The sequence below is a fragment of the Humulus lupulus genome, chromosome 7, assembly GCF_963169125.1.
Source record: "Humulus lupulus chromosome 7, drHumLupu1.1, whole genome shotgun sequence".
In the NCBI taxonomy this organism is placed as follows: Eukaryota; Viridiplantae; Streptophyta; class Magnoliopsida; order Rosales; family Cannabaceae; genus Humulus; species Humulus lupulus.
The window spans coordinates 205,971,020-205,981,246 of NC_084799.1; the positions used below are offsets into that span (position 1 = coordinate 205,971,020).

The 10,227-nt window shown below is 35.0% G+C and overlaps 1 long non-coding RNA gene across 1 annotated transcript; it reads left to right on the forward strand.

Moving 5' to 3' along the window:
• The first annotated feature begins 4,455 nt into the window (after positions 1–4,455).
• LOC133789239 (uncharacterized) lies at positions 4,456–5,137 on the forward strand. The gene is made up of 2 exons (XR_009873517.1): positions 4,456–4,550; positions 4,869–5,137. It is a non-coding gene; the product is annotated as an uncharacterized LOC133789239 (long non-coding RNA).
• The last annotated feature ends 5,090 nt before the right edge of the window (positions 5,138–10,227 follow it).

Below are 10,227 nucleotides of genomic sequence, written 5' to 3' on the forward strand. Positions count from 1 at the left end.
ACTATCTAACTAGCTTAGTAAAGTTCTTGGACTCTACAATTCTCCCCTACTAACAAGAATTTCGTCCTCGAAATTTTCTTACCAAATAACTCCGGATACCGGTCTTGCATGTCCTCCTCCAACTCCCACGTTGCCTCTCGTTCAGAACTATTACTCCATAGGACTTTGACTATAGGAATGCTCTTGGACCATAACTGCTTCACCCCCTATCCAGGATGCTAACCGTTCGTTCCTCGTAACTCAAGGCTTTCTGGAGTGCTATCGTATCGTACTTGAGGACGTGAGATGGGTCTGACACATACTTGCATAGCATCGAGATGTGTAACACGTTGTGACTATCTGCTAGTGCTGGCGGTAGGGCTAGTCTATACGCAACTGTTCCCACTTTGTCCAATATCTCAAAAGGACCTACAAATCGGGGACTAAGCTTGCCTTTCTTCCCAAACCGCTTTACACCTTTCATAGGAGATATCTTCAAGAAGACTTGATCTCCGACTTTGAATTCCACATCGCATCGCTTGGCATCCGCATAGCTTTTCTGATAGCTTTGAGCAGCAAGCATACACTGTCTAATAAGCGCTACTGCTTCTTGAGCTTGTCTAACAGCTTCGGGACCTAGAAGCTGCCTTTCTCCTACCTCATCCCAATGCAACGGTGATCGGCACTTTCTTCCATATAGTAATTCATAAGGTGCCATCCCGATCATTGACTGGTAGCTATTGTTGTAGGAGAACTCTATCAGCGGCAAGTACTTATTCCATGATCCTCCGAAATCAAGTACACATGCGCGTAGCATATCTTCTAAAATCTGAATTGTACGCTCGGACTGCCCGTCTGTCTGAGGATGAAAAGTTGTACTAAGAATTAACTTAGTACCCATAGCTTGTTGTAAACTTCCCCAAAATCTCGATGTAAACACCGATCCTCTATCTGACACTATTGTCTTGGGGATTCCATGCAACCGTACTATCTCTTGGACGTAGATGTATGCATATTGGTCTGCCGTATATGAAGTCTTAACAGGCAGGAAATGAGCCGACTTGGTTAGTCTATCTATTACTATCCAAGTGGAATCATGCTGCTTATTCGTTCTTGGCAAACCTGTCACGAAGTCCATGGCTATATCGTCCCACTTCCATTCTGGTACGCTAAGCGGTTGCAATAAGCCTGCAGGTCGTTGATGCTCTGCTTTCACTTGCTGGCATATAAGACACTTAGACACAAACTCTGCTATGTCCTTCTTCATCCATGGCCACCAATAAATTACCTTGATGTCATGAATCATCTTGATAGACCCTGGGTGAACTGAGTACGGGGTACTGTACGCTTCTTCCAGAATCGTCCTCTTAATTTTCTGATCATTTGGCACGCATACCCGATCCTTTTATCTCAATAAACCTTGACTAGATATTGAGAAATCTGTAGCCTTGCCTTCTCTGACTGCATCCATATGTGCTTCTAGTGTGTCGTCATGTCCTGACAAAACCGTATGTCTTCTAGCAGATTCGAGTGGATAGACAAGTTAGCCAGCTTGCCTACAACTACTTCTATTTTGGCACTGATCAGCTCCTGCTGTAGCGGCTTTTCTATTCCGGCTAAAGCTGCTAAATTTCCATAACTTTTCCTACTAAGCACATCGGCAACTACGTTCGCCTTCCCTGGGTGGTATAAGATTTCGCAGTCATAATCCTTTACTAACTTTAACCACCTACGATGCCTCATGTTAAGCTCCTTTTGAGTAAAGAAGTACTTTAAACTCTTGTGGTCCGTATAAATCTCGCACCGTTCTCCGTAAAGATAATGGCGCCAGATTTTCAACGCAAAGACCACCGCTGCCAACTCCATATCGTGAGTTGGATAGCGCTGCTCGTACTCCTTCAACTGTCGTGAGGCGTAGGCTATCACCTTGTCATTTTGCATCAACACGCAACCCAATCCTTGCTTCGATGCATCACAGTAAACTACGAACTTATCATTGGGTGTCGGTACACAGAGTACTGGTGCTGAGCAAAGCTTATCCTTAAGCAACTTGATGTTTTCTTCACATCTATCATTCCGGTTAAATCTTTGTTGTTTCCGGGTCAGGTTGGTGAGCGGAGTGCTATCTTAGAAAAGCCCTCTACGAACCTCCTATAATAACCTGCTAACCCTAGAAAGCTTCTTACTTCAGATGCGTTCTTTGGTCTGGGCCAATCCTTCACGACCTCTACCTTTGATGGGTCTACTGCAACTCCGTCCTTTGATATAATGTGCCCGAGGAACGCCACTTGCGAAAGCCGACAGCGATGCTCCCTTTTGAGCAATTGCAATGGTGAATCTAAGCATAATAGTATTGACTCTCAATATAAATGTAATAAACTTTAATTGGACTAATATAAGATGATTTTTTGTTTTAACTAAGAAGTTTCTGATTTTTATGCCATGCTTAGGAGGCTGGAAATTATGTAAAAGATGATGTATGGCCTGCCCTTATTGTTGAGACAAGCAATGCTTTTGATCTCCATGGATATACTGTCAGGGCTTTATACAGGGCATTCTAACATCGTCTGAACAGGTGGGCTTTTTATTTCCCTTGTGCACACTATAAATGATTAATGGAAAGATTGTAGTACTTTTATTACTACAAAATTTATCTATTAAGTGGTAGCTGCTAGATCTGTTATGGTTTTCTATGAATCTGTTAGTCTTACTCTAATTTTTAGCTCATTATAAGTGATGTATTCTCTTCTTCTATTTAACACTTCTATATATTTCTTCATTCATTCTCTATCCTCTCTGAATTTCTCATTCACTTTCATTTCTGAATTTAACTGTTTGTTTTGTGGAAAATTCATATGCTTAGATTTTTCTTTCATAATAGGCTGATATGACCGTGTTAGAAGACGAACGACCAACAAAAAGAAGACTTTCATCAGCCCTTGTCAAGGTATAAAGAAGAAAGTCTTCTGTTGTGCTTTAGAATTATATGCTGCTGAATGTTTCTTTCATTTTCATTAAGTTTTAGGTATTGATAGAGTTCTCTGGCTTTGGTTTATCTTAGTTATACTTAGTTTTCTATGGGGTTGAAGAGATATAAAAACAAGTTAACAAAAACACTATTTTTGAACCAATGGGAAGCCTTTTTCTACTTTTATCTAATATATACAACTTTAGCCTAGAAATTGTATGATTCTAATTTTTTATGGTAGGTGAAAGATGGAGAGACCACTAAGGATGCCAAAGAAAATGTGGATGTGAATGAAAATGATTTGGCTAGGAACCAACTAATGGGATTTTGCAGCAAATTGCATGGTCCTCTCTTGATGATGCATTGTCTTCTGTTTTTATAAGTATTTTGTCTTTGTAACAAAAGCTGTCTTGGAGTTGGTATCAAGTCTCAATTCTATTTTTTGTGTGAGTGAACTGGATATCATCATTCTTTTTTTTTTCTTTTTGACTTGGGGAGGGTGGATTTGAACTTGGGACCTCCTCTTGTGAGAACTAATGTATTACCACTAGGCTATTTCTATGGCCACGATATTATCATTCTTAGCAATCTGATTATTGGGCAGCATGCGATTCAAGTGTTAGTTTATTTGTTTCTTATGTATATATGTATTTTTTTGTTTTGAAAAGTGCAACTTATTGTTCAAGATTTAGCACAAGCCATGTATATAACCCATGCAAGCATACGTTTTTTGAAAAAGAAACAACTTTGTATTAATAGTTAATGAAATACAATGTTTGGGAAATCATATGTGATCTCCCATAAAGTACATTTAAATGAGAGCATATTAGCCCATGCAAGCATGTTTAACTTAGCTCTTGTAATCAGTTCCCTTAAATTTTGACTCCATCTTGTGTCCTCTTTCAACAGATAGTTTCTGTCATAATCGAGGCACTTGCTTGGTGTTCTATGATGGTTATGATTGGTCTGGAGACCAAAGTCTACATCTATGAATTCCGGTGGTTTGTGAGATTTGGAGTCATGCATGCTTTAGTAGGGGATATCGTAATGCTCAATCTCATTCTTCCTTTGAAGGAATTTTACAGTAGGTAAGTTGTGTTGATTTTTTAATGTTGTAGGTAAGTTGTGTTGGTTAGTACAAAGCAGTTTTGTTTAAAAAAAAATTTAATGTTGTATATAATTGTAAAACTTTTGGTGTATAAATCTGTCAATGTTTACAACACCTGATGCATTCAGGTTTGGAAAAAAAATGAAAGGGAATACAATCTGTGAAATATGTCTTCATGTAAGAATTCAAATGATTTAGATTTCTCTGTTTTTGAAACTTCTTTTTTCGGGTCCTTTTTTCTGTATATGTATTTCAGAAAACTGAACTGGGTCTATCTTCTGTTCTAGTTTTGAATTGATCGAACCAAGTTTTCATCGTTTTAAGTTTGTTCCTGATTTTGGATGCCTCAAAATTTATGTTTTTGCCTCAAATACTACTTCTCGCATTTGCCATTGTTAATAGGATGTTGTGGACGTCCATGACAGTTTAGCTGCTGAAGCTGAACATGGTGATGCTTCCAGAAAGGAAAGGTCCCCAGTTCAAGGTGTAGAACAGGTAATTAATATATTTACCTTTTTAATATGTATATGCTGAACTGCTGCTTCATTGCATGTATTTTAGATTATTGCATGATTCCTAACATGCCTCATGTAATTAGAAATTGATTGCAATTTTACTTTCATATATTTTAAATATTTTTATTAGAGTTTATCCGAGTTTGAATTATAGAAAAAATAGTTTCCTAGTTTATTTAAGACGGCTTATTTATAGCTATCTATCAAATATTTTTGGACTTAGTTATAAAAGTATCACTTTCATTTGTGTTTCCTCTCATTTTCTGAACCTCTTTTGCATCGATGTCTCCCTATATAGCACACAACACAAGTGATAGAAGAGTCTACAGCAACGTCTGAAACTGGAACTGATGTTGGTGGCAAGGTGTCTGTTAAAGAAGTCATAGATACAGTATGTTTCCATGCCCCAACTCTATTTATAAGAGATGTATTATGAGATTATTTAATTACGAAATTTCAGCTTGTTGAAATTAAGATGAATTTGGGAGAGAAGTTGAAGACTTTGTTGAAAACTAATAATGTTAATATGGGAGATAATATTATGATGGAAGAGGCTATTTTATAGAACTCAACTTGTGTTTTTGGCTTGATACAAAATGGTGGGACTACATCTCTATTTACAGGAATCTATGGACTTTTCTAGAAACACAAAATTAAATTATTAGCTAATAGATTATTCTAGATAATTCTAACTAAGAAATGATAGTTCTAGAATGCTAAAGACTCAACAACCTCTAGTAACTACATGTACATTCTAGAAATTCTTAAAAATATATGAAGACACTAAAAACTCTAGTAAATACATGGAAACTCTAGAAACTCTAAATTCATGAAAATTCTAGAAACTAACCATAATAAATCAAGTTTAATATTTCAACACCCTCCCTTAAACTTGATTTGTGACTCCAAGAATGCTTCGTAACTTGGCGAACATTTCTCCCTTGAGTGGCTTGGTGAAGATGTCTGCTGCTTGATCTTGAGACTTCACTTACTCCAACCTCACTTCTTTTCTTCCAATGCATTCTCGTATGTAATGATAACGTGTGTCGATGTGCTTACTTCTCGTGAAAGACATGATTCTTTGCTAGTGCAAATGCTGATTTGCTGTCAACACGAATCTCGATAGGTTCCTTTTGTGGCACATTCAAATCTTTCAGCAAGTTTATTAGCCAAATAGCATGACAAACACATGAAGTTGCAGCAACATATTCAACTTCACAAGTCGATAGCGTGACGAATGGTTGCTTCTTTGACATCCAAGAAAAAGCTGTAACAACCCGACTTTTCTTAATTAGACCCACCGAACACGACTATGACTATTCGGGGTCAACTGGACCCTTACGGTCAACTTTTGTAAAAATCGGACGTTAGAAACTAAATAAACTTTAAAGTAAACTTTGGAAAATTTTACATTGGAGTACTTTGAAATAACATAGTATTTGGATGGGATCCCATAGTTTTTTAAAAAACAAAATGTAGTTTAAACATAACTTAAGAAATAGTCTGTAGCCACATGGCTTTCTTTAGATAAACTAGTAAACATAAAATTGATAAAACTGTTACTGGACTCAGCGGAAATCTTAAGAGAACCCTGACAACCTTGCAGGTCAGTTGTTTCACTGTATGCATACTTCAGACAGAATCCCCTCCAGCTCATTGCACTGCTCCTTGCCCTTACTTACACACACATAGTAACTGATGAGCTATAACGTTCAGTAAGGAAGCTAGCTACAACTCATGATTATACTATTCAAAATAAACTTTTCATAATAGAAATGCATATCTAGAAACTGCAAACTGAGCAACACCTCTAGCATATTCACATAAGTCAAAGTTTTGCGTAACATACTAAAATCATATAACTGAACCATCGTGTTATCTGTGGGGTCTTAATCCCAGTGTGGCCTCCACGGCCCAGAGAATACTCACCTCCCGTACCAAAGGGGTACACTCTGCTAAAACACGATGGCTTTACTGACTTGGCAGATAACCCCACTGTACGACTGCATGGGGATCCACCCTCACAAGGCCTTGTACTGAGCAGCTGACCCGACCCCGAATAGTCATAGTCGTGTTCGGTGGGTCTAGTTAAGAAAAGTCGGGTCGTTACACCATAGAGAGTAATAAAACTAGATTTGTTTCATTCAACAAAAGAGTAATAATACACCAAAATTACATACAAAAAGTGTAAGCAGATTTGTTTCATTCAAAGTACATAAGAAACAACAGAAAACTCAATTTTCTTCATTGGATTCAAGTCCAAAACACCCTCTATTTGAATCCTTTAAAGCTATATACCAATTACTTGACTCATTCTCCCTTGCATAAAAAGCTTTTTTCACTTGTGAAGCTAATACAAATGGATCCCTAATGGATGGAGCTTGTCCTATATTAAAATTTACAAGCGTATAGAACTCCGACTTCTTAACACCCATTCGAATATTCGTCCAATCGCACCAAAACAATGGCACCTTAAAAGTATGATAATCAAGCATAATTATATCCTTGATAACACAAAAATACTCTTCTTTATCACTCAATTGCCCACTGTCATGTTCTTCCAAGTATACACCGCTGTTTTGAGTTGTTTTTTCAGCTCTTTTTTTATGAAATCGAATTCCATTAATCATGTACCCTTTATAGGAAGTGACACCGCGATTTGGACCTTTAGCCAATTGAGCTAACATGTCATCTACTTAGTTCAAGTTAGAAATTTGAAAATAAAAATATACTTGTAAGAAATTTGTACACTAAAACAAAACGTAAACTTTTATCTTGGCAATAGAATACAACATTTTCATAAAACCATAACGGGAACCCTTCAGAATGTCGATTCCACAACAAAGTTTGATTGCTATTCAGATTTGAGTGCCTTTCTTTCAGCTCATCCATATGGACATTGAGAATTGGTTCTACAATATCTGAGTTAAACAACACATACCGATGCGCTACTGCCAAGCTCAAAGCACTCTACTGCTGATAGTGGATTTTCTTCTAGTAATGTACTATCTTGATTATCATTTTGCTTTAAAACGGTTTCACAAAAGCGTACACATTCAACAGCAAGATAGCGATTTGCAATACATCCTTCTGGCCGTGCATAATTTGCTACAAATCCTTTCAATACTTTCATATATCTCTCAAAATGGTACATCGATCGAAATTGTCTCAGACCACAAAGTCTAACTTCTCGTGCTAAATGAATAACCAAGTGAATCATTGGATCAAAGAAAGAAGGAGGGAAATATTCTTCTAGTTTATAAATAATTTCAAAGGCTTCTACTTCCAATTTCATAATTTCCTCCTTATCAACCACACGCTGACACAATCCCTGGAAAAACTTAGAGAGCCGAAGAATTGTCTCTCTACAACCTTCTTCCATTAAACTCCTTATAGCAAAAGTCAACAGTTGTTGCATAATCACATGACAACCATGAAACTTAAGTCCTGTCAGCTTCTGTTTCTTCACATTTACACAGTTTCTAATGTTAGAGCTATATCCATAAGGAAATTTCAAGTCAAATAGCCTCTCACAAAGCAACTTCTTATCAGATTTTGATAGAGTGTAAGCTGCAGCAGGAAGACGAGTAACAATATAATAATTATCATATTAATAACCAGCAATATTAATCAAACCTTATATTATAATTAATATTCTTAAACAATAGGTCAAATTTATAAAATCCATAACTATTGCTAAGAGTTTCCAACTAAGTCCCGACTTGAACCAAAATCCACAGTAATAAACATAGTATAACTACTACTAGTTATTACTATTACTACTACTATCTAACTAGCTAAGTAAAGTTCTTGGACTCTATATCTCACTTTTTATGTTTTTAAATATTTCCCCTTTTTTTTTTGCTATGAGATGGAAAAATAATATTATAATGTATAATAATTTCTATATTAAACATGTTTAAAATAACTTTATAATAATGTAGTTTGTTAATATAAAATTACCAAAATAAAAGAAATGTTTAAAAATATCTAATAAATACAAAATTATAAAAATATTTTTAGATCAAAATAAAAATATTTAAGATTAAAATATTTTTTATGTTATTATCATATTAATTTATTTTAAATATTTTAATTTGAGTTAATATATAATAAATAAGTAGATATATTTAGATAAAAAAAATACATTTATAGTAGAATTCTTCAAAAAGCAACTTTTAAGAAAAACTAAATTTTTTACATAAATTCTTTAATAATCGTTTTTTTATTGTTTACCATTCACTTTTATTGTACAACTTTATTAGAAAGTAGATTCTTACTTTTTTTAAAGCTATATCAAACTAGCTCTTAAGAAATGTTAACAAATATATATATATATATGTTTTGTGTATAGGTGATTGTATGCATACAATGACCGACAGCAACTAATGATGTATTCAAATTGTGTATAGATAATTTTGTTTTTGTTTTTTTAAATACTGAAAATTCAAACGCAAGAAATACAGAAGAAGGTGAAAGTTGAGAGGAAGAAGAAGAAAGTAAAGTTTGAAAATACCAATTTCCATGTTATTATTCGTTTCACAGTATAATTATTATTTTGATGACTGTGTGGACCACTCATATTATTGCACTCCAATAATTCTCACCATTTTAATCAATAAAATAAATAAAATTATATGCCCTTTAATGAATAATATTTAATACATTATTAGAGTTCAATAATTGTCAGCCACATGTAGTAGATACCCACTTTTAATTATCTTAATAAATGTGGTAATAGTTTTAGTAGGTGGGTGGGTGGGTACATGTAGGCAAGTAAGGATCAAGACTTTTATTACATTCAACATTATTTGACGTTGAAAATTTTGGACAAGTATAATAAATGCACATGCAGGCGTGTACGTACATTTAAATACTACAGCTTTAAAATTTATGACATTTTTTTCCCTAAAAAAAAATAAAATTAGAGAAAACAAATATACACAAACAGATTCAGAGATCAATACATAATTCAAATCAAGCTTATATAGAAATTAATTAAAACAAATGTTATATAGTATTAATTAATCTCTGTAAGGATAAATTAATATTTGGATCATCTTTTCATCAAAGATTCAAGTCCGCTTGCACATATTTGATCATCACTTTGAAAATTCTTTAACTATGCATTAATTATATGTTAAAAATTGAAATTAAGTTAAAAAAAAAAAACAAATTCTATATGGACTTGTGAAAGGAAAAAAGAAAACAAATGTTGATATTGAGAGTATATATAATAGGTGTACAAGTCCTCTCTTTACTATTTTTTTTCAAGAAAATGAAAAGACACACTACTAAAAAAATATGATTTTATGATGCTTTTTAAGGGCACTCACCTAGATGCGAGCCCTAAAAACAGCTCCTGGACTTCTTAGAGTTCTTAAAGAATTTATTTAAGACACACAGTGCGAGTCCTAAAACTAGGACACGCAGTGCGAGCTATGTGTGTCCTAAAAGTTTGAATAATTTTTTTGACAAAAGTTTTATTATTATTTATTAAAACAAAAACAAAAACTCACTCAGCCGCTTTTTCTCTCTCTCTCCTCAGATCCCTTTCTCTCTCCATGCGTCGTCTCTGCAAGAGCCGAACGATCGCCCTCCTGTCGCCGGCCACCGCAACGCACCAGCCCAATCGACGTACCGTCCCTTGAAACCCC